The sequence below is a fragment of the Bombyx mori genome, chromosome 27, assembly GCF_030269925.1.
Source record: "Bombyx mori chromosome 27, ASM3026992v2".
Lineage (NCBI taxonomy): Eukaryota > Metazoa > Arthropoda > Insecta > Lepidoptera > Bombycidae > Bombyx > Bombyx mori.
Window position 1 is genome coordinate 10,966,447 of NC_085133.1, and position 25,956 is coordinate 10,992,402.

At 38.7% G+C, this 25,956-nt stretch overlaps 1 long non-coding RNA gene across 1 annotated transcript; it reads left to right on the plus strand.

The window, feature by feature from the left end:
* The first annotated feature begins 1,085 nt into the window (after nt 1-1,085).
* LOC134201563 (uncharacterized) lies at nt 1,086-16,517 on the plus strand. The gene is made up of 2 exons (XR_009976915.1): nt 1,086-1,220; nt 16,152-16,517. It is a non-coding gene; the product is annotated as an uncharacterized LOC134201563 (long non-coding RNA).
* Nucleotides 16,518-25,956: the final 9,439 nt, after the last annotated feature.

Genomic DNA, 25,956 nt, shown 5'->3' on the forward strand with positions numbered 1-25,956 from the left:
TAGATGTCTATGGACTCCAGTAACTACTTAGCACTAGATGGGCTGTGAGCTCGTCTACCCATCTAAGCAATAAAAATATTAAAAAAAGGTTTATTTGATAACTTTTATTTTATTATGTGCAAAGTTGAAATTATATTTAGCGCGATTTAGGTTTTTGTCAGATTGATTATATTTGGGCATTTTATGTGCTGCTATATTCAGTTTGTGGTGCCTCTGGGCCACACTAACAATAAAAAAATGCTAGAACAGCATTAACCCGAGTTAGCGAGTAATTACAAAGGGGAAGGAATAAGTCGTTATTAGATATGTACTGTTATCGGTCGCCGGGATCTCGCGGGGGTGAGCACAATGCAGCCCCTGCGCGAGGGTGCTGCTATGTATTCAATTATATGCGATATTATTGTCACTTATTATTATTTATGTTGTTTTGGATAATTAATTTGGCCAGATATATCGATTGTCGCCATAAGGCTGCGTACCATGATAAAGCACAGAGCACATTTCTTCAAATTATAAAAGTATCGACTTATTTTTACATACATATATGGTACTTTTTTTATAATTGAAGGCTTGCTGGTGATTCGGAGGCCTTTCTAGTTTTATTAGGACAGGTGGGCGAGCAAAGGCTCAGCCAGAAGGGGTGGGATTTGCTAACAACTACCGGAGCGCCTCTGAACGAGACCCAACAACTCAAGAGCAATTGCTTCGCGAATTAATCTACTACCGGATCGGAATCGCGACCTGCTGAAAAGATCCGGCGAGAAACTCAGGGGGCTGATGCATGGGTTTGGTTGCACGTCGACCTCTTTGTCGAGTTCGAGGAATACGGTTACCGGGGTCCCTAAGCCTGTTCCTAGTGTTAGAGCTGAAGGCTATAGTACTACAAACTCGACGTGGTCTAAAGGATAAAACGGCCGGTGTACTCGTATCGAGCGATGCGACCGCGCCGGTGTTCTAATCTCACAGGGAGGTTATCTTATTTATTTAAGAAATATGTATAGTAATCATGTTTACAAACGATTTCCGCGATAAGAATCGTGGAATAAAAACCAAAACTTATAAATTTGCGTAACTGTATAAGTTGTCGTAGAGCAGACCACGGCTACGACCTTGCAGTTTCGCATGGCGGCATGCAGTTTGAGGTAGCCCCCGGTCAACACTACAACAACGGTGTGAAGTGAGCCCGGATACACATATTTAATAAATAACGTTATGAACGAGTAAGTACATCTGCCCTTTCATATCAGAATTTGTTTCTTTTTCAATTATTTATTAAAAAAGCCCTCATGTACATCTCGTGGCTGCTTCGAATGACTCGCAGTCGACGTCTTCGTATCGATCAATCAGCCGATGCTGGTCTCTCCACTACATTGGGAGCTAATTGGATGTCGTGTTTTAGATCCGTCGATAGCACCGAGATTGTACCGCGACCGGGATGTTAATGAGCTAATCGATTCTAACATTATTTACCTCAATTAATATACTACCGTCTGTTTTCTAACGTAAAATACGAAATGCGTTTTGAGTCGCTGTGAAAGTATTCTAAGCTCATTATAGTGAGATTGTTTTGTAGGTACTATTATATGTATGTGGCAATTAATCACATCGATACGGGCGACAATTCTGAAGACAACACAAATAATATGTTAAATAACATATTTATTATTTTATTAAACGGGGAAGTCGAGGTCACGGTCCGAATGGTATTAAGTTATAATCGGTGCTTTTAAGCTCCGTAGTTGAATGCCAAGCCCCACCTCGATACAAACGATCATAGCCTCAATTCTCTCGCATCAACGGTTGCCGGTCGAAGGATTTGTACCTGCTTCAGCACCAGCCACCACAGTGAGTACATGTGAGTACAGTGTACTTAGTCAACTTCAAACATCTCACGTGAGCCCCGAGCGAGCTTATAATAGCTGATTCCATCAAAACGTAGACTTCAGTCAACATTCACAAAAAGTCAAAAAGCCAAGAAAACGGATCGCATTTACGAAAGGAGATTCCGGGTCATACAATTAAAACTCTATTGGGGAGATAGGGAGAAAATTGTGCCCTCAAAAAGGAATTACTTTTCCCGGACATCCCTGATTTCGTATGCATCACCGAACTGTCGCGGGTTGCGGAATATTCTTAAAAAAAATTCGGGTTCCGCCGGGAAATATCGGAGATCCCGCGGAACATGTCAATCTCATTATTTGTGAACCAGCAAAATGGGGTTTCAACTGTATTGCTTTGTTGTTTCTTGCAACGCGTTATCAGGACGAGTCTCCGAACTAGTATTATTTCAATTTGACTTTAGAGTTCAATTTAAACAAATTCTAATTTTAATTCAATTACGCTCCAAATATTTGATTCGCACGTTATATCTAGTCGCCCTCGCGCTCTGTGTGGCTCGCAATATTGTAACGTAAGCATATTAATTACATCTCTTCTGCGCGGAAATTTACTTCATCTGATTCATTCACGTTAAACAATATATGTACATAGACGACCTAAAACTGACAAAGAAATAACGTGCGAAATAAGAAAAGAAAAAAAAAGGATGTTCTGCGTTCCTCCCGAACTAAGCTGACAAAACGAAACATTAAAATGGCAGGACGCAACGCGGGCCCTTGGTACAGTTTCCTCTGGAAGTAACCCTCCTTACTTTGACAAGTTTAATTTAAACTTGGGCAGGATAGGCGCGCCTCCTCCGTCCAACGATTATAACTTCTCAAGTGTTATTTTTAATGAGTTTTTGTGGATTCGGAATTATTAATGCACTTGATTCGAAAGTACGACATTACGTTATTTAAGTTTGTTATTTTTTTGTGAATGTTTCGTGGATTCCTTCTCCCTGGCGGCCACCTTATTCTAAAATGTTTTATTTCCTTTGAGTTCTTTTGAAAACAATTTAGAACTCGAGTTTCTTAGAAAAGGATAAATTTAAAACAGGTAGTTGTGTCGGCGACTAGCATCCTCTTGTGTTCTAATCAAACCGTTGTACAAATTCTTAATAATTAATATTGTTTTTGTTTATTTCCGTGGACACGACACTCAGTCTAGGCCCGGTATGCGCTTAGCATCATTTCATCACTTCCCTTCATTTGCACATCTGCGCTGTACACTTACAACACAAAACAGTTCACGACAGTCATGTTTGCGATAATTATGTCATCATGTTATACTTACTCGTGGTCCCCGCAGTAGTCCCACTTCGATAAAGCGGCACGACACGAGAACCCTCTCATCGTGGCCGCCGGTAACTACATTCCCGATCCTGCGGACAGAATGGAAAGCAGTCGACGTCGCCCAAAACACGTCATCTCGGATCCTCCCGATCCACTAACGGTGCTTTTAGGTACTTCAAGCACCGGTCACCGTTCTCGTCGAACCCGTCGCTTGCGACGAAGGGCTCGACGAGCAAATTAACTCTCAGACACAGCCCACTGAGTTTCTCGCCGGATCTTCTCAGTGGGTCGCGTTTCCGATCCGGTGGTAGATTCTGCGAAGCACGGCTCTTGCTAGGGTTCGTGTTAGCAACATCGTCAGGTTTGAGCCCCGTGAGCTCACCTACTAAAGTTAGGGTTACGCTGACATAGCCTCTCAAGGCTATCAGCTTAGGTAGGAAACAAAAAAAAAAAAATGTGTGCGTGTACTAGTGTACACACGTAAGAAGTGAAACTTGTTTATGGCCTTATTTTTCGAAAAATGATCTACATGCAACTTTCTAGAAATTGGTTAAATAAAGTTAAATTAGATAAAGTTTAAACAAAAGGATTTTATTATCATAGACATGAATACAAATAATACAATTATTTCACTTTACCTTTTTGCTACTAAGATTATTACAGCATTTCATTAATTGTAATAGAATTATTACTATCATTGTCATTGTCATTATATATTTTTGTAATTAATGGCTTATGGTAACTGAAATATGAAATATATGGTTTACATTCCACGAAATTTAGTGACCGAGTAAAAACTCCATCAATTGTAGTGCCAGATCTTGTTGTTGACGTTTGAGGACTGTTTTTCATGGATAAATTCAATTTATCTTTCAGAAATTCAACTAGCTTCAAAGAATTTTCCGATGCAAAATTTACATTAAAATCTCCACTTAAAATCATCGGTATTTTATAATTATTGTTACCGAGTAAAGAGGCACCTTCACTTGTGTACGGCAACAATGAATGGTGAAGAAAAAGATGGCGCGTAACGGAAAAATGTGACGCGTAACCGAAAAATGTGACGGTAAATTTTTTTCCAACGCCGATAAAGAAGTTTCACTTCAAAAAAAAGCAGTAGTCGAAATTCGACTATAATTAATTGAAATTAAAAGTTTAAACATAATTATGGCTCTATTGTCAAGCACGATTATACTTCCATAATACTACAGATTTCGCCAAAACTAAACTATAAATAAATAATATTAAGAACAAACAATATTAATCTATTCTCAATTTGACCACAGACTCTAATGAATAACAAAAGTTTCACAATTGACAATACACAAAGAGTATATTTATACGTATGTGTTCTGTCAAATACATGGTATGTAGTGTGTGTAATGTTTTCTTTGTTGATTTAATGTATTTTTAATGAACAATTTAAAAAAAATATTAGACTTCTGCACTTTTTATATGTTCTCTATAAGGTACAAAGTTTTTGCTTCACGTATTAATATATAGATTTAAAAACTTGTAAAACATAATATGAAAGGTAGACGTGAATGAAACCTTTAATCTATCATCCGTCGCTAGCTTCGACTGTATCCTTTAATGTGCCATTTCGAAGTACTGTTTCCATAAAGATGGCTTTCGTTCAGATGTGTCTTCGTATAAGTGTAATCTATACCAAACTTCAGTAAGCACTTGCGTAGTACACAAGAAGGCTACATGAATAATCACATAATACCATCGCACCGTCCACCACCGGAGTAGAGTTCATCTATACCTGGAGCCGCTGCTGTCATCCACAGTGCGTTTCCAGAGATCTCTTTTGCCATGTACCATCCGGCTTTGGAATAAGGTCCACTCCACGACGTTTCCCGAGCGCTATGACATGTCCTTCTTCAAACTAAGCTTGTGGAGACTTAATGGGATGCAGCGACTTCGACCCCTGACATTGCTGGAGTCCATGGGCCACGGTAACCACTCACCATCAGGTGGTTCGTATGCTCGTCTGTTTATAAGGGCAATAAAAAAATCTTTTCGAGATATCTCAGGCAAATCAAAATCACATAGAAAACGAACTAGAAACACTAAGTTATACGAGTTGTTCAAAAAGTTTCTCAAACTGTGTAACGTAACACACATTTGATAAGCACTGACCCCATGAAAGGGGCATCAGCGACAAAGTTTTAAACTCGCTGAACACGTTCAACCAAGAAACGGGTTATAAGAGTTTAATATGTTCACAACTCGATGCCAGAATGGTTGCCGGGGACGCAGAACGTGACGACACAGAATGGACAGATCTTGACGGCTGCTAATTTGTTTTCGATAACATTGTAAGCATGTATTAGAAAGCCATTGGCGCACTTGTTACTCAGGAGTTGCATTTGTGTGGGAGACGTCGAAGGCTTTAACCAAAACTGGAAACTACGGTTTTTACTTTACCGGTGGTAGGACCTCTTGTGAGTCCGCACGGGTAGGTTACCACCCTGCCTATTTCTGTCGTGAAGCAGTAATGCGTTTCGGTTTGAAGGGTGGGGCAGCCGTTGTAAATATACTTGAGATCTTAGAACTTATATCTCATGGTGGGTGGCGCATTTACGTCGTAGATGTCTATGGGCTCCAGTAACCAAATAAAACTAGGTGTGCTGTTAGCTCGTCCACCCAATAAAGCAATAAAAAAGAAAATTGTAATTAAGCTACGGTTTGTAGTGTGCTAACCTGGTATCAACATGGCAACATTTTCAATTAATCATAAATTGCCGATAATTATTTTGCGAAGTAGTAGCCTAGTCTAGTAATAAAACTATTTCATTTTGAACGATCTGGCAATGTTGGGTAATGCAAAATGTCTGCTCTGGTCTTTATATTCTATGTCCTTACATTCAGTACGTAAGTATTGATGTTATGTGAAACGCAAATGTAAGTGATGGCGTTTTGATATGTTTCAGTCGAGAGCCAGAATGTTCGGAATTTCTTATTCATGCTCGTTTTTTTTTTTTCAAGTTTCAGAACGTAACGACAAAATTGTTGGTGTCTCATTTTTAAGCTGTATTTTGGTGGAATTTTTATTTTTATCCCGAGCCCCAGCGCGTAACAGTTTTATCGTTTTAACAGTTTTATCGTTTAAGATGCTTGGATCACAAATGTCTTTAATTGTTTTCATAGTGGAATCACTTATGCAAGAGCCCCGCGACCCTGTCCGCGTGTAATAAGATCGGATACATGTTACAAAGAGTCGAGTGGAACTCAGTAACGAGCTTGACGTTCGCTGAACAAAATGAATACACTCCTCCGAGCAGACCCCGTAAGTTGGCTTTTGACATAGTTTATGAAGTTTCCCAGAGGCCGAACGCTACCTAAACAAAATAACGTTTGTTAGGCAAATTTGTTGGCATGTTTACAGCGTGTATAATGATATCTCCCTGGTTGACCTGCCGGGTAGTCTATGACTTAGAGATTTCTATTTGACGTTTAGAAGGCTATTTATTATGATTAGGTTGGTGATGGGATCAGAAATTCAAATAGGCGCTGTCAAGGAAGTGGTGATACTTGACTGCCTTTTGTTTTTTTTATTGACTTTGTAGGCAGACGAGAATACGGCCCATTTGACTCTAAGTGGTTACCGTCGTTCATGGACGACAGCAATTCCACGGACAGAGCCAAGCCGCTGCCTACTTAGTAATAACAGTAATAAACGTATTTTATTATTTATTGACGCCGTTACTGTATCTAATAACTGTTCTCTATGGACGATTCCAACTGACGCGGGAGAATATATGACCAAGAAAACATTCACCTCCATAGTTTATTTTAATTAAGCTGCAATGCAAAATAAAAGCTCTAAATGTTTGAAATATGTTCACCGTGTATTTTAGGTTGGAATATGTAATGAGAACTACTGGATGCATAAACCACACGAGTAGTTTCCAGCTCGCACCTCTTTAGCCCCTAACGCAATCTGAGAAACACGCCTCTCGACACAGCGACTGACTTGCCACACCGATTTCTATTCATTTTTTGTAACTAAATCCAGATTAAAGGGCACTAATTTGATGTGAATTAGCTAACGTTCTCTTACTTCGAAAGCCTGTACGCCACTGTAGCCGCATCTATTCTGACTTCATCCAAGATTTGTGTGTGGGAAATTCAAAAAAATTGGCGTGCTGCGTCCAGAATACAAAATTCCTCTATTTCTATTGTAGATAAATCCTTGATCAGTACGCCTTTTACGAATTAACTCTGTATCTTAAATTAGAGAGAGCGAAAATTCTGTATATTTTGGTTTTGGTGAAAAAATACGTCGCAAGTCAATCAGTACGTCTAATTCTAATTCAAGCGGCGTGCGAGCAGGTTGCGTTCGGCTCGCGATCGAAGATAACAAGACACTTGGTGGCGTGTGTGGAGATCGTCAGAGATACACCGGAGAGACGCCAGCATTGATCTAAATGGTGAATTAACCTTTAGTCTATGGAGAAATGCTGTTTGAATGACCAACCGTGGTTCGAGTCGCCTATTTGTTAATGAGTCTTTAGCGTGATCTTTACTATCCTGTGATTCAGTATTTCTGAATTCCGTTTGACTGCATCCGACTCATGACTAAGATGTGTCGTAGGTATTTGGTAAAATTACGAACGTTTCAGTGAAACTCATAGTGAGGTCCATAGTGCGATCCATTAAAGCCTCTACGGAAGCATTAAGTGTTCATTACTTTTGTATTTCTCTTTTTTCATTTTTAGGCCTTTGTTTGTTTATTATAAGCACCAATAATCTGTTGCATCGTCTCCACTGAAAATACAAAAACAAAAGATAGCTGCGAAGTTCCCGATTTACCAGAATCTTCTTTACAAAACGGATTCAGAGACACCGCGGTCGGGTTATACGTCACGTTTCATGTATCTGGTCATGTTTGAGTTGTTTGCAAGATACACTAAAATAAAACGTTTTGAAGGGGGTCAAAATCATGTTCAAAGATTACAACCATACATACGTCTGAAGCTAATAAAAGCGTATTAAAAAAAAAGAGATTACAAATGTTCGGAACTCTTTAAATTGTAAAATTCTTGAAAGGTTTAATTTTGAAATAGTTATGCTTGGTGACAGCAACATTGCTAAGCTACACGATTCTTTACGAAACTCAATAGTTTAATAAAAATTCGGATTAAAAAGTCAGATAAAACAAGGTAGCTAGAGCAGAGTGTTTATTTTACATTGACGCGTACTCTATAAGATCATGCATTTTCAAAAGATCCTGAGAGACGAGCAGCACATCATCAAGATATACCCCCCGTCTGACACAACAATACGCTTTGATTACACCGTCTCGAACTGTAAACTCGTATTTATTTGCCGGAGTAATTCAATAGTAGTCTCGCCGCATCTCCCTCGTGGAAGAGAACACGATTCTTCCATCGGGCCGGTGTATCGATATCTGGCTATCGAGCAAGGCTCGTGTGTTTGCGAGTGCGGAGTGCAATTCGCATTCATCCCGTCCGCCTTATTTACCGTCGGATGGCCGTTGTTCGTTCCGCCCGGTTTTTCCTCTATAAACATTGACCGACCGTCTCGGCTCTGGCGCAACTTACGAGCTAATTGCTGTATTGCGGTCACAATTTTATTCATTATTTAAATTTGTAAAAAATGTCGGTTTGATTCTACGGAATGGTATTTAGTTGTCTTTCTACTGAGCAAACAACTCTGCAAATACTATACACTAAAACAACAACAACTTGGAAGCCAACATACGACACTTATAACGATTAAGTAAAACTCTGAATACAGCTCATCTCCACAGAAATTACTCAAGATTCTACAGAAACTATGACTGATAACTAAAAAACAATGTCTTCTGTTCAACGTGCGTGTGTGTGTGTGTTAGCTTATCATCCTAATTAAATATGCTTCAAGAATGTCTAAGTACATTTTGAAATGTTTTTAAAAACTTACCCTCATTATTATAGCCATTACCGTTATGTGTAATTAGTACTAATGATGCTTGTCTTGTGCCTTGGACCGCTCGAATCGGCTTCATATTAAAACAGAGGGAAGAAGCAGAAATATAAAAAACAACGGAAATCCCCAACGGCAAGAGGAATACAAATCGAAGGCATTGGATTTTGTTATTTTTTCCCATAGAATTCCCCATGGCAGGGGTGCTAAATGGCTGTAAGGTGAAACTGTTCCCGATAAAGGAAATAATTTAGCTTTTATGTTATATTCATGAGTTTTCCATTCACTTGTTTTGGTTCGTTCAGTGCTCTGCTCAAGACTGCCGCGTCACGAGGCACGTCGCCCTCCAAATTTTATTTGTTCAATGTACTGCGTGCGGGGTGCCCGCTTTTATATTTAAAAGTCCCGGAACGTGGACAACTAATACCTGACTTGAAATGTATTTGGCGCCGAGCAATTTCACTAACATTTCTGCTCATATCAGAGAAGGATAATCCAATTAAGTTTTTTTCTTTGTTTTCTCGGTCTGAGTTTATCTCATTATAATTGGCAATGCTTAAAACCCAAGCTCTTGGTAAATGTGCTACATAGATACATGCTATATATACACTATATAAGGTGCTAATTGCAGACAGATCATTTGAAATTGAACAATTCGTATCAGTATCAATAATATCACACGTTAACGTTTTATGTCTCAAGTTATGTGTTAAATATGACGTGTGTTTGCGAGTGCACATTTCTCTGCTGACAGCTGTTACTGAAGGCTGCCGTGATTTTAAACTAGTACGTTCCGGTAATAACGTAGCCCGTACTGATCCGACCTGTGTAACACAGAGTCCATTAATCCCGTAAATACCAAAACTGAGATTCAACGGCCACAGAGCAAGGATCAAGATTAGTTCAGTTCATCCGGTTGCCTTCAGAGAGTACACTAATCCTAGTTTCGGATCCAATTTCTGATTCTATCTAAAGCTTTGATGACGGAGCTATTCGAACTGTAGCATTCATATTGTAGTCTATTTCAGAGATGTGTAGTGTCGTAGTTGTGATGGCTCAGTGGTTTGTACTTAACGTTTGTACCTTTGCACGATCATCAGCGACATCATTCTTAGTTTGCGAATGAATATTACTCACACGAAATGGATTCAAACAAAAGTTCAGTGAACAGGAATGACTAACGCTGAGCTTGTTTATCTTAAATTAAAGTGGAATTCCGCGATCCCGGAATAACATGGTTGAGAATACATTTGCATATATTTTTGTGTACAATCATACACGCTCATGGGATTACACGTCTGTGAACGACTCAAATACAGTTAAAACAATCAGGAGAATGTAATTTAGAATTGCACATATTTATTGTTATTATGAATACCCCACGAGCGAGAGAAATTGTCAGATAGTAATGTATTGGCATTGTGATTGGCATCCCCAGAATATTTAATAATCTTAATTCTGGAAAGCAATTGCATTTTTGACCAGCGAATGGCGGATAAATGATCAGTCACATTACTGTGAACTTATTAGTTATAATAGAACGTCCAAAAAGCAACAAGTGTCGTTAGTGATCGTTTTGAACTTATTGTGGGCCACCAGGTTTGAATTCGTGGCTACTATAACCACTTAACATTGTTTAGTCTGTGAACTTCTTCACCCAGTTATGCAAACTACACTTATACTTTTACAATTACAATCAAGGAAATTTGAAAAATTTACTAATTAATGTCTCTGACGACGATCTTAAACAAATCCGCAGCGACAGACTGGCTCGACCAGCTCGGCTCTGAGAAACCGAGAAGCACAAGTGTGGCATTCGTGTTTCTAAAAATTATATTTTCTTCCTCAAATAAAACATATCAAAGCAAGATAGCTGCATTAAATATACTTTAATGTTTTATAAAAACATGAAGGTGATAAAAGACGCGTCGGCGAGAACACTCCGCGTCCGAGCTGAGCCTTTACAAACGCTACGCTCCGTTGCTATTTTCACTAAACATTCTGTTTTATAGGTCATAAAGTTTACGAATGTAGTGAAAGATATGAAACTACTATAGCTCAGCCCATTCAAGTGCACACTCGGTAAATATTTGAAATTTCTTACAGCAAAACGCTTGTTTGACGAGTTAGGCGAGTTCACACTTCGTTTTTATGTATTGACTTTGAAAGAGGGCAATGAATCTGACCCCCATATACCCTGACCCCAGGAGAATCTGATGGCTAGATCCATGGATATTTCCTCATCGGTAGCATGAGAGTAATGACACGTGTTCAACAGTTCTCGTATTCACCTTAACACAATCGCTTTTCTAACAAAATATTCTCTGGTTTGAACCGTAAAATTTATTTTTAAAGGGGTAAAGTCCAATCTCTTAGGAAAGGATTGAAAAAGAAACCTTTTTTTATATTGTAATAATATATTTTGCAATATTAGGGACGGTAACCATAGTCATATATTTAACAAAATTATTGTTTTTCGGTAAAGAGTCACTGTGACAACGGAAAGGAAAGCTACGCAAAATCTTCTCATCCCAAATACCGCATGTCTCTAAACAAAAATCTTTGACCAGTGTGTTGCCAATGATGACATACGACAGTGAGACGTAGTCGCTGACGATGGGCTGTGTCAGGAGGATCAAAGTCGCTCAAAAAGCAATGGAGAGGGTTATCTATGCTCGGAGTTTATCTGCGAAAATGAAACAGAAATGAGGAGATTTGCAGAAGAACGAAAGTAACTGACATAGCCCGAAGGGTTGCAAGAAGCGGTAGTGAGCAGCGCACATCACTCGTAGAGCCACCACACCAGACGACCACTGTGGCCGAAAACTCTTCGATAGCGTGGGGTGCATGGTATCAGTAGTTATAAATGTTTTATGAACAAATATGAATAGAAGGTTATTTTGATAATATCCTGAAAAGCACCCCACGCTTTTTTACAATAAAATCATTTTTTCTTACTATTTTTAATTCAAATTTAATAAAATTTATTTTTTAATTTTTAGTTGGATTTTCTATAAAAGCGTATTTTGTTAGTTTTTTTAAACTATTATTTATGTAATATGCCGGCACTCGCGTACCACTTCATCGATGTTATAAAAGACAACATGTGATCATAAGTACTGCAAGCCGGCCAGCTATTCTTAAAGAATAAGCCGGTGTGCATCGCGCAACCCTTACACGTGACGTCATGGTGAATATGTTGCGTGGAGATGTACTATTACATATCGCCTGGGGCCACTGGGCCTATCCGGTGCACTCTCAGTGGCTATTATCGCGCTCCAACAATCTATGAAATGAACAAACTGAACATAGTTTGTTGTTTCACTGACGCTACGAGACTACGTAGCTGTTTAAACAAATTCTTCATTCCGGGTAATGATATGAGATTCGAAATAGCGATCAAGCGAAACCAGATATATGTACGTAGGTGTAGGTACATCCGGCAGAGTCAACAGGTCGGAATCGATAGCGCGGCTCGATGCAATACCATTCCGGAGTGTTGTTCCCAGAAATACTCAATAATGTGGACGCCGTGGACCATCGACCGACCACGCCTCCCCCATTTAACCCAGGATAGGTGGTCGCAAGGCATGGCTGACAGCGAATCGGTAAAAGTATTATAATATCTATCTATCTATATATAAACTAGCGACCCACCCTCGCTTCGCTTCGGAAACATTAAAACACACATGAAACCAAAAAAAAAATTAAAAAAAATTTAAAAAAGTAGCCAATGTTCATCAGGGACAATGTCGGCTTCTAATGGAAAAAGAATTTTTCAAATCGGTCCAGTAGTTTCGGAGCCTATTCGAAACAAACAAACAAACAAATCTTTCCTCTTTATAATATTAGTATAGAAAAATGTATTGCTGTTCGTTAGTTTCGCTAAAACTCGAGAACGGCTGGACCGATTTGACTAATTTTGGTCTAGAATTATTTGTGGAAGTCCAGAGAAGGTTTAAAAAGTAGATAAATATGAAATTGCTCGGATTTAAATAAAAATAACAATTTTATTTTTCCTTCTTTTTGTTTTAAGTTTATTTTATACAAAAGTTTAGGTCTTTTATTTATCGATTGAGGCACTACGAAGTCTGCCGGGTCAACTAGTCTTAATAAAAGTGGAATTACAGTATATTAGGCATATATTTGTGATTTTATAATGGTTGGTAACAGACGGTTTGTTAATCAGTTCGTTTGTCATGTATTTTGTTAGTTATTATGTTGATGAAATATGGGCATTATGCCGCCACCGACACTTACTAAGCTTTGCTAACCACATGTAGATACTAGAAAGGTGGTATTTTTATTCCGACTATTTAAATACATCGAAAGTCGACAAGTATTACTTTACAGTTGGTAGGACATACCTCTTGTGAGTCCGCACGGGTAGGTACCAGTGGTACCACCACCCTGCCTATTTCTGCCGTCAAGCAGTAATGCGTTTCGGCTTGAAGGGTGGGGCAGCCGTTGTTACTATACTGAGAGCTTAGAACTTATATCTCAAGGTGGGTGGCGCATTTACGTTGTAGATGTCTATGGGCTCCAGTAGCCATTTAACACCGGGTGGGCTGTGAACTCGTCCATCCACCACCGAAACGCATTACTGCTTCACGGCAGAAATAGGCAGGGTGATGGTACCTACCCGTGCGGACTCACAAGAGGTTCTACCACCAGTAAGTATGTATGTAAGGCTCCGGTTTTGATAGTACAGAGCCCCACTCTGGGCCGGGTGACGGTGCGTGATTTGTCCCAGTTTATTTAATTACGTCTCCTGCAACTTGTGCCGAGGACCAAGTGACAGCTGAAGGCGGTTCGTAGCTTCTAATCAACGTACCGAGCTGTCGACGACCAGACGTTAATGCACTGCTGCTCACCGGCGCGGCCCTCGGTCCTCTGTGGTCAAAGCTCTAACAACCGGACCGAACTCTTTTACCTGTAACAAGCACAAAACAATATAAACTACATAACTTATAATTAGTGTTTGCTTAGAGTAAAAAAGTGATTCAATCGTCTTTCTAACAGTTTATGTGAATAATAATACAGACTGCTGTAAGCTATGACATATTTTTGTTAAAACATGTTTAAGATTATTATTTTTATTAATTTATATGTTACTTTAAGTACTTATTCATATCTCTCACGTTATAGTCGAAATCGTAAGCTGTAGGTAAAATTGTAAAAAAGAGTTTGATGCAAATTATTGATTGCATCAATGACATACCTTAATTATTTGCTTAATCTTTATACCAGAATTATTATTATATTTATGTCCGCAAAATACTTTATGATTCTGGTATATGACGATGGTTTTATTAAGAGTCATCAGGCATCGTATAGAGATAAATTATAATTTCACCATCCATATTATTTGTTTAGGTAAGAAACACCAAATGGGAATACGAGTTGTAGAGAGAGGGCTAGCTTCACATTTAGCAGAGGGAAATCTCCAGGCAGCAAGAAGCAAGAATGGCATTGTTTGCCATTGCCATTGCCATGGGTACTGTCAGACACCCAAATACATAAACGCTGTCTTTTTTTTTCGAAAATTTCCCATATTAATATTCATGTGATTATAAAAATACTTAGTGAAACTAATGAATAATTTAATTCAGAACGGCGCGCCATTGATACCTCGCGACTCGCGATTAGCATTTTATATTATTATACGACTTTAACAGAGTTCCTGATATATATTAGATTTTCTTTTAGAATTCAAGAAATATATTTTATGAAGGCTTTTATAAAGAAACTAATTGGTAGGAATGTAATCAGAATCAGTATTATGAAACACGCCCCGCGATGTTCTGCGTCCCGCCCACACGTTTGGACCCAGTCACAGGTGGAAGCGAGATACAGAACATTAATGCTATAACTAACTACAATATGTCTGAATAACTACACATTTGCAAGTAACCAACTACTTGTGGTCAACAAACCAGATTTCATAGAAGCTGCGACGACTATGGACCGTGTTCGTTAGCTTGCACTCGCCCGCTTAAGATGATAGACGTCATATTCTGTTATTTAAATAATTGTCTGTTTCTATCAAAAAATCTACACATATACTCGTATATACCAGTAATAAAACGTATGTACCTGTGCAGTAATTGTAATCTATACTAATATTATAAAGAGGAAAGATTTGTTTGAGGGTTTGTTTGTATTAAATAGGCTCCGAAACTACTGAACCGATTTGAAAATTTTTTTCACTGTTTGGAAGCTACACTATCCCCGAGTGACATTGGCTATATTCTTTTTTTTTTTAAATAGGGCTAAAACTCCAATAATGAACCCAAGATTATTCAAAACTATCTTTATAATTTTCTTATTTTAGTAATATGACGCAAATAGAAGGGTTTTTGTGTGTGTATTTATGATTGTTAATTTGGAATTTTTTATAAGAGACCCGAGTGAAGCTGGAGCGGGCCGCTAGTAATTTAATATTTTTCATGTAATGAGTTTTAGCGATTTCTATTACACAGAAATATATACATTAAATTTTTCCGCCTAATCTTATGAAATTAAACCACAAAGCTCGTCGTACCATAAAATACGTTCGAGTGCCATAACCAAAGGTAATTACAAAGCAGACATGTGAACCCATTATTTATAGATTATATGCTACAACCTAATTAACTACACTAAATATTCCAAATATAATAATAATGTTTTGTTACTGGGGTACAAAATTATGGCATTTGTTATAAAGTGTAATAATTAATTTAGGTGCACTTTTTAAAGCCTTAACGTTTCTTAAAAGTCTTTCGTCCAGAATTCTTATTATTTCTGCCCCGCTGCAATTAGACATTCTAGTCTTGGGAAACAGCAGCCATTCCAGAGTAACTAAGAGTTCAGCGTGCTGCCTTAAAGTGGGAATGATGATTGCCCTTATGAGGTTAAGACTGAACCGGTAGGGTATTTGTAATAAGGACAGGCCCTATGCTCATAACAGCTACTATGTAGAAACGAACTTTCCTTTTAATGATGGTAGGGCGTCTCATGAGCCCGCACCAGTAAGTACCACCACGCTTTCTGTTTCAGGGTTTGGGTGGGGCAGTCGTTCTGCTATAAAAAACTGAGATTTAAAACCCATATCCCAAGATGGATTGCGACATTTACGTTGTTAATATCTAAGGGCTCCAGTAACCAGGTGGACCGTGAGCTCGTTCACTCACCTAAGCAAAAAAGTGGGTGACGGCATTCACGTAGTATGTAGTGGACGCTGATAGCCGCTAAATGAGGAGTTGTATCCTCTCCTTCACTCTTCAAATAATTAAGCTGAACGTATTGTAGTGTATATAATATGCAATGTTGCGTGTATGTATGTGCGATTTCGGGCGACGCTCCTGCGAGGGCAGTCGTTTGCCTACCGCCGGCTAAGCAAGGTGTGCAATAAATGCCTAATATACCATCAGTATTTTATTGAAGAACCCAATATTCCCTCCCGGACACGCGGCCCAGCATGTTCTGTGTGCTCTACGTTAGCTATGTACTTATAAAAACTAACAAAAAATCAATCACTCAATTCCCGGACTTATAAAATTATGACGAATAAAATTTAATGAAACCAAAATGAACATTAGTTTTTCATGCGCCAAATTACTAAACCGCGAACATTAGACACGAAACAATAAAATTTCGATGTGTTTTTTGTTCTCCTCGAGCATTGATTACATCCGCTGCAAGTAATTTGACACAAAAAAAAACACCAGATCCGATGCCGTGCGTGAAGTGGAACAGCTCCCGGACTAATGACATCGTCCGATTTTGTAGTCAAGGAGCTTACTCATAGCGATTTGTCGGATCTAACATTATTGTCTGGATGGTGTTGTGCAATAAATGAATATTATTAAATAAGATAATAAGATAACGAAATTAAATTGTTTTAGGTTATATCCCATTATAATAATACTATTTCTATTGGTTTAACTACCGTTACTAGTCTTACTAGAAACCACAGACACGATGACGGGGAAGTGGCATTCTCAGCTCGGCTAGACCATTGTAGAATTCCTCTCTTCTGAGTAATTGATTATTTATTTAGCATTATCTTATACCTTTAAACGAGCTATTCTTGTATATATGTATATAATTTGAATCTCGGAAACGGCTCCAACGATTTTCATAACATATAGTATACAGGGGATTTCGGGGGCGATAAATCGATCTAGCTACGATTTATTTTCAGAAAATGTTGTTTTATTCGTGTTTTCAATAATCAACTCTTCTCGACATCTACTGGCGAATAATAATACTATTTTTCTTAATTGAGGGCACCTAACCACTTTAAAGACACAACAAGATGGCGTTATCAAAAAAAAAACAGAACAAAGCTCGGTCATCATCTAGTATATAATAATGCAAGATATTTTTTAGGCCGGTGTCTTTGATATGCTCGCGCCGAAGGTTTTCATGATACATAGGACGCTCAAGCTAGAGTCATATCGCCGAGCACTTCGTAGGTACATACATAAGACATATGTATGACGTGTCTATTTATGTTATATGATGTATCGTTGTACAGGTAAATTAATTAACAACATTTCGCTGCCATTCATGAAACAGGTGTAAGTTGTATTGGAATAATGTTTAGGTGGGTGGCGCATTTACGTTGTAGATGTCCATGGGCTCCAGTAACCACTTTACACCAGGTGAGCTCGTCCACCCATCTAAGCAATAAAAAAAAATCTGTTGTAGTCACGGTGGACAGTTATAGTATTATTTGTTTGTCAGTATCCACGGACGCATGAAGCCGTCCCACAGTTATGCAGTTTTCACGGAGCCGCGCCGCGTCACAAGAAATGAGTAATTTGTTAAACAACAGCGCACCACATAATTATTGCTACACCTCTACTATACACCGTTTCCCACAATTTGCCTGTTTGTAAACCGAATCATATTTTATATCGACCTCATCATGGCGGCGTCATCTCTATAGCGTAGTCTTAAAGTCCATATTTCCTTGGATAACTAAAATTTTCAAATTTAAATACGTACTAGCATTGTATGACAATGATAGATTTGTTTTGTTGTTTGATGAGAAATATAATGTAAGTTTTGATACACGTGGGACGCTCTACACTATTGTGTTACTTCGTAGAATGTAATCTGAATCATAGCCTTAGTGACGGTAAATATTTGAAGCCGTTGCTTTTTCAAATTTTATGTTTTTGTAAGGTATATTATTGTTTGTTGGTGGGAGCTAATCTCCGAGACGACTGAACCAATTGTGTGGTTTGGTTTATTAACCACTTAATATTTTAAACTCCAGGGTTTTCTTTTGTTTTGTGAGTATAGTTTTTGAAAGAATGCGATATTCTTCGCTCTGTCGCACTAAGGCTCTCGTAAAACTACATGGGACGATGCTTATGTCCGACAACGCCTCTAAGTTACGTGAATATTAGTATTAGTTGTACATAGCCAAGTCGATCAGTGTCCGATCTTACTTCGACGGCACTGCAGTAATCGTAAACTATTATCGATACTAGGTTCTGCGTTCTAACATAATCTGACCCCAGGCAAAAGTGGAAGCAAAAGTATTTTAGAAAAATCAGGAAAGTCAAAGTGACGACTTTCGTTTACCGAAGAGCTCGATGGGGATCACGAGGTTAGGTACGGAGAAGAAACTGCACTAGTTTCCTTTAAACAAAGGGATATAAGGTCGCAAATTTAGTTCGGAAAGACTTGGAGTGCTCCAACAGGCAGGCCCCTAACAGCTTTGGTAGAATTACTACTTTCTTACGAAGGACGGATTGTATTACATAGTTGACTGTATATTCGTATGACGCGCCTTCTAATCGTGGTCCAACTTGTGCCGTCCCTAGTGCGAGGGGTATAAAATCATATTATCTTCCAAAACTATAGCGATTGTATCCTTTTTCCCAAACATAAAATCCGATCGAATTTCCCGAAAAAACCTACAATGTGTCTCGTATTAGATTTTACGCGATTTCATAAACTATTGAACGGATAATCTTTTGTTTGAAAGGAAAACACAAGCTTTGTGCAAAAATAACTGGAAATGTCGAGGAAGTGGGTCGAGGGTTTGGTACTGTTTTATCGCATCAATAATTTCAGTTAAAGTGAATACAATCAGACGCTTTTATACGAAAATATCCTGTTCGCTTATTACTCCAAACAATATGTACATATGTGGTTCGGCATCAATCTACTACTACTACTGCTGCCCCCTCGGCGTAGTAGTATTGTCCTTCGAGCCCTAGCTTCCATCTGACTCCTCCTGATCTTAGTTCCTAAGCTTCAATTAAACTAATGAATTAGCGAACCGGCAATTAAGTCTATTGTACATTTAATAAAAATAATAATAATAAATAACTGAGACAAATCAAGCATCTTCATCCGGCTTCAAATTAGGATTCCTTGTGTTATGGGTATCAGAGACTGACAAACATACATGTATACGTTTAAATGTATACATATATAGATAATATACACCCAGATAAAGGGCAAACAAATCTGTTTATCACACGAGTGTTTGCCCGTTGTGGGAATAGAACTGACGACCCTCGGCACAACAGTCCCAGGCGCTAACTACTGCACCACCAAATCAGTCAAAGTCATTTGCATATAGATTCCCCGAAGAGTAACAGGGAGGCACAAAGAGACAGGTATAATGTGAGGTCTCCGCCTAGAATGGTACCAACCTCCTGTTCCCTCCCGTATGTCCGCGGCTCAGGATTTAACTTTGGACCTTTTGCTTCTAGGGCGTGCTGCGATCCGACACGTTTTATTTTGTTATTTGGAAATACGCGGACTTCATTGAACTGCCGAAGCTGCATAGTTTATTGTAGCCCCTATCTATTATCGACAGATAGTCTAACTAACATTAGAGGTAGTTAGACTTGGTTTTATTAAGAGATACTAACATTAGAGTTAGACGTGATTCAGTTATAATAAGTTGTCGTAAAATAAGACAAGACACGACTCCTGGTCTGGGAGCAAGCGCTCATGGGCTCACTGGCTCAGCTCCTAAATAATAATAAAAGGGTGCGTGTACTTATGTACGCGCGTAAGAAGTTATACTTTATTTTTATTAAATTTATTTCTTTTTTTTCTTAAATATTAAATAATTAATAATAAATATTTAACGTTAATAATTTAATAATATTTAGTATGAATTATATTAAATAATAATTTTGTCATTTATATTACTAAAAAATGAATGCTAATAACACTTTTTTTTACGAGTGTACATGCGCGAAAGTTCACCTGCGGCTATATTCAGACTCGCTAAGTTACGTCGGTCGTATTGTAATGAGCGATTTAGTGGGCAACTTCATTCTGTTAATTTTGTGTCACGGTGCGCGCGCATCGTAAAATTTCACTCTCATCAATTTTTCATAACGCGTCTAAAGAAGTATAACTTCAAAAAGCTACTAAATTCGAATCCAGCGCGAAGACGTCGACAGTTAATCACACGTCGCGACATGTCACGGGTCACTCGTAAAAAGCACGAAGACAGCTTTACAAGCTCCACGCGACAGTCACGTCTCTCCGTGTAAAATAACATTTAAAAGTATCAATTTAAAGTTTAAAGATGTTCACTTCATGTCAGTCTCGTTTAAAGTTTTTATTTTATTTATTGATTGATTAGATGGGTGGACAAGATCACAGCCCACCTGGTGTTAAGTGGTTCCTGGAGCCCATAGACATTCACAACGTAAATACGCCACCCACCTTAAGATATAAGTTCTAAGGTCTCAAGTATAAGTACAACGGCTGCCCCACCCTTCAAACTGAAACGCATAACTGCTTCACGGCAGAAGTAGGCAGGGTGGTGGTATCTACCCGTGCGAACTCACGAGAAGTCGTATCACCAGTAAAAGTACTTTACCCACGCTTTTTTGGATTTGGAAAGGTGCACCTATTCCACCGATTTGTACATATTTGTTTTTCAATGACAATATGTACATAGTTGTTACATCGACGCCAATTTTGATGTACGGGTTTGAAATTTTCGTAATGATCGAACAAGGACGCACGTTTCGCTTTGCTGCAGTAGGATGGTGGTGCCGGTAGCCAATTGATTCCATCCCTTGTTGCTTACGGCCCTCAGGTCTCGTCGCGAATGAAACTTGAGGATTTACGATCAAATCTTCGGTTTATTTATATAATGGGATTTAGTAGCGCCGCCGGTCCCTCGGGGGAGGGATTTACTCTCGCAGTAATTACGTTTTATATCTATTTCATGTACCGGATTAAAATATTTGATGTTCCTTATGAATTTGTACAACACGTTCTGGGGAAGAAGCTCGTGATTAGATAAAGCCATTCGATAGTTTAGTGAAAATTTGTTAAAACACAACTTGTGTCTCTACCTACTCATGGACTTGAATTGTCATTGATGACGTGTTTGTTCGTGGATAGTTAAGATTTTGAAATTTCCTTTACCATACATTTTATGACCATTTAATCTTATTTTGAAAGAAAGTTCTCCGGTAACGTTGATCCCTCAATCTCATAGGATAGGATGACCGGTGAAAGAAGCAATTGAAAATTACACCTCATGCTTCATGTCTTTTTTGTTCTCATGTCGGGAGTGGCGGCGGGTTCGCTATGTTGTTTGAGCTGTGTGTTGAGTGATCTCTTGCCAACGCTTTCATCAGATGGGCCATAAGTTCTCCTGCTCATTCTAGATAAAAAAGTGATATATTTAAACAAAACCGACTGATTAACTGTATAAAACGCTGCTATATCATTCAGTGAACTTTATTGGAGGTCAGTGGGAGGTGTTGCACGATCGTATTCTGTTCGACTACCGACCCGAACATAAGGCCCCGGGACTCCTGCGACCTCTACTGCTTCCTTATCTCCCGTTCTAAGTACTATTTATATTATTTTCTTTCCAACTTAGCCCTCTCACTAATTCCTATCCTATACTAGAGTCGGTCATTTGTAAAGATGTGTAGCAAACCAATAAGATACTACGTAGACTAGTAGTAGTACTTATGGAACACGTTACCAATACTCCTGTATACTGGACACAAGGAGAACACGACTAGAGGGATGAGATAAGACTAGCGGGATATTTTTAGTTTTTTATTGGTTGAGATCTGAGTTCTAAATGTCAATTGGACAGTACGACGGCTGTCCGACTATACTTGTACATATCGGAAGGCGTGGCTGTTTTGTGACAGAAATCCGCGTGGGAGATACCGTTACAGAGGAGCTGGCGCGAGGTGAGAACCCCATTGTTCGTTTTAATATAAAATTATAGTTTCAAACAAATGTTTGGTACCACAATTTCCCCTTTTTCATTCACTTCTGAAGTTAATATAAATCCACGCAAACAGAACCCCAAGTTCCAAGGGGGTAGCATATTTATTTATATTTCAGTAAAACTATGAAGTAAATCGGCTACCACAATTGTCAGTGACATCGCCTGGATGGCTACCGTCGCGTGAGGGATGCACGCAATATTTTCAATTATTGAAATCGATCATCAAAAACGCGGATAACGAGGGTCAAATTCGGGAATTTAATTTGGAAGTAAGGCGGCCTTTCCATTACGTACAAGATTTAATCAAGGGTTTAATGAGCGCACACACCCACCGGCGCGGCGGATTCCGTTACTACGCCGCTGTACCCCGGCCCTTACCGCGCACTGAAGGTGTTACACCCTTATTCTAGACTCTCCCGACTTTATTTCTAACATTTAGGTTATGCAGTTTCAAAGATTGAGCTCACATATTATAAATCTATAGGTATTTAATAGAGTACTTCTACTATCACTTCATTTGTTTAAAAAAGGGCTGACTGATGGCATGTAACTAGCTAAGTCATTGGATCTAGGGGCTGAAGCAGTTCTCGACTATCCTCGGGGTGCGTTGAAAATTTTTTTTTTACATGGCGCCTAAAAGACCTTTTAAAAAATTTCAATATTAAAATATAGAATGGAGAAGCAAATCGTTACATTTCAATTTGTCTAAAGTTGCGGACTAGGCAGGCCGCGGCCCAATTCAGCAAATAATCTAGCGGCAACTCTTCGGAACATTCACAAACTGCTGAATATCTCGGACCACAATTCCAAGAAATTCCTTTTTTGAATACAAGTTGAATTCAATCTAATATAGAAGATCAATGAAACAGTCTGGTGGGTGAGACGAGCGATCAATTAGGAAGTTTCTATCTCGCTTTGCTTACCTTGTCTGTTAAAACTAAAAGCCTAACGAGTGACGAGAACATATGTGCTATTATGCACCTATTTACTATTCAATATATGCAACACTGTGGTGTCAGTACATAATTTTTAGATATACATACATGTACTAACCAAAAATCGCATCATATGCGACATATTGTCGGACGATTGACAATAGAGTCGCCGTAACTTTTATAGCGAAGTATTTGTTGGAGGGTCGGTACAAAAATGGATCGTAAATTGAAACCCTTTTAGTAATAAAATTGATACAACACAGATATGTTCATACACATAAATTTTTCATTAAACTAAATTCTTTATCGAGTAAGTTCGCCTCCGTTCATAAGATTTGTACCAGAGATGAAATACTGAACACGCCGTGTCCTTTTTATTGCTAATTTGATTAGAGTTTCCCAAGTTATCTACTGGTAATATTTAAAATGTGGTGTGTATTTAATTCTAATTTACTTAATAATAAAAAAAACTGCCCGTAACTAATAATACACTTAAGTTATTTTATTGGTCATCAATAGAAGAATTACTGAAAAAAATGTAGAGAGAAAAATCTCAAACATGAAAACGATGCGGATATTCTCTAGATCTATTGGTCGGACGGTGGCAGGGGTGCGCTGCCGTTAGTACAATAGCTAAGAGCAGAGGGAATGTCCTAGCTATTACGAGGTCTTAACCTCAATACCACCGTCCTCCTCGCGACATGCGCTGGAGTGACGAATGTCTTACTCTTCAAACAGCAACGAGCGACCCCTTTAAATACACAAACAGTGCTGTCAACCCTAATGCAACGCGACCTGCGACCAGTACGAACTCAAGTCCCTTCCAAGTGTTCCTCGGACCCCAAATACGCATGGAAACACAGGCTGAATAGTACTGGAAATATAGGCCGGAACGGGAATGAACTATGTAGTGCATTTACCAAACTAAGCATTCATACTTGCTCATTCAAAGCTTGTTTTAGTGAGCCGCGTGACCCAGCACTTTAACGCGGAGTGACCTATACATACATATACCTATCTAGCTGTAGACACAGTATAGTGGGGAACGTTTCATTGGTATTTAGGTATTGTTACGCCGGTAAGAGTAACGCCATCTATCGCCGAATATTCGAACAAGTATCGAAGGATCTAGTAGCGCCTAGAACGCTCGAGAGGTGCAACGCCATCTATTGACAGATAGCGGAAACTACAACTAGAGATGTGTGGAATATTCTCGATAATTCTAGGGATGAGGTATCGGCTATAAAAGCGTTGTAGAGACGGCACGCAGTTAGTCAATAATCGGAACTACTCGAAACGAAGCAGCGAACGGATCACCTGAAGCGAAGCGAATTGAGAATTTTAAAAGTGTAGTGAAGTGTTTTAAGTGTTCTAAGTGTTGAATACAGTTTGTAGTCGTACTTTGGTGAAATTTTATTTATCCCGAACCCTAGCACATAACTGTAGTACAGTGACAAGTCCGGAGGTTTCCTGATTAACGTATTACGCATTCCCAAGCACCGAGGTAGCAAGCGACTGTCCGGCTCCCGTCAGTGGCACAACACCGATCATCCCTTGTGCGCCCGGACACGGTTCCGGCACGTCGCCGGACCGCTTCCATTCAAACAAACACTACGGTCGCTCAACTAGATAATTTAAATTGGACTTACGTATTTGTATTTAGGAAGGAGTACTCAAAATGAGATACGATGCAGGATGCACATTGTAGTGACAAACCGCCTCCCAGGGCCAGCTATACTCTAGAGTCTAGAGAGTCTAAACATATTTAGCTATCAAAAGTAAACTACTAAGTTTATCTTTAATTTTACTGATTGTCCGTTTTATTAAAATCTAAGCGTCGAAATGTATATTTTTAAAATAAATATTTAATTTTTTTACACCACCAGGACTCTGCCACTTGAAATGTTAACGTTAAGTTTTATGTAAGGATTAGTATAGACTTGGATAAACATAATTTGTATTTGTTTTTTTTTTCATGAATAAAATCGTCTTAAAGAAGCTCTAAAGCTAAGCTCTTGTGAGACAACACCATTTTCTCGTAAGCGTTCTCAAGTTGCTTTAAAATCTTGAATCACTATCAATTCTAGTACTATATTCCTCCTATATCTCCTGAAAAGACGACAGTGACTGGAATTTCTGATTGTTTTCAAGACAAATTTGTTCGTTCTTTGTAATTTAATAAAAATAAAAAATATGTATTTTTACTTAAAATTTCATCCATGATTTGGTGAGCTTTTAACCAACTTTTGATGAAGTTCTCTGTATATACGTGTATTAGGGAAATCATTGTCACATTTCATTTTGTCCGTAAGCTACTCGTACGTAAGGCACTGAGGAACAAATGCTAATCTGTTGCTCCGCCGCGGAACACGAAACGTCAAGTATTGTTTACAGAATGTTTCGGAGTTTAACCGCAGTTTAATAGTAACATAGTCAGGTAATTTGGCCTAAAGGTCTAGATCCAGTCCATAAACTCCAAAAAAAAAAAGTCAGGTGATTGTAAATTTTATTTTATTTTTACTGAGCGCTCCCATTTTTACTTCCTCGACCAACAAACACTCCGTTCAATAACATTGAATCTAGATCGGATCGTTTTGATTCCACTAGTTTGATTTTTTATTATTGCTTAGATTGGTGGAAGAGCTCACAGCCCACCTGGTGTTAAGTGGTC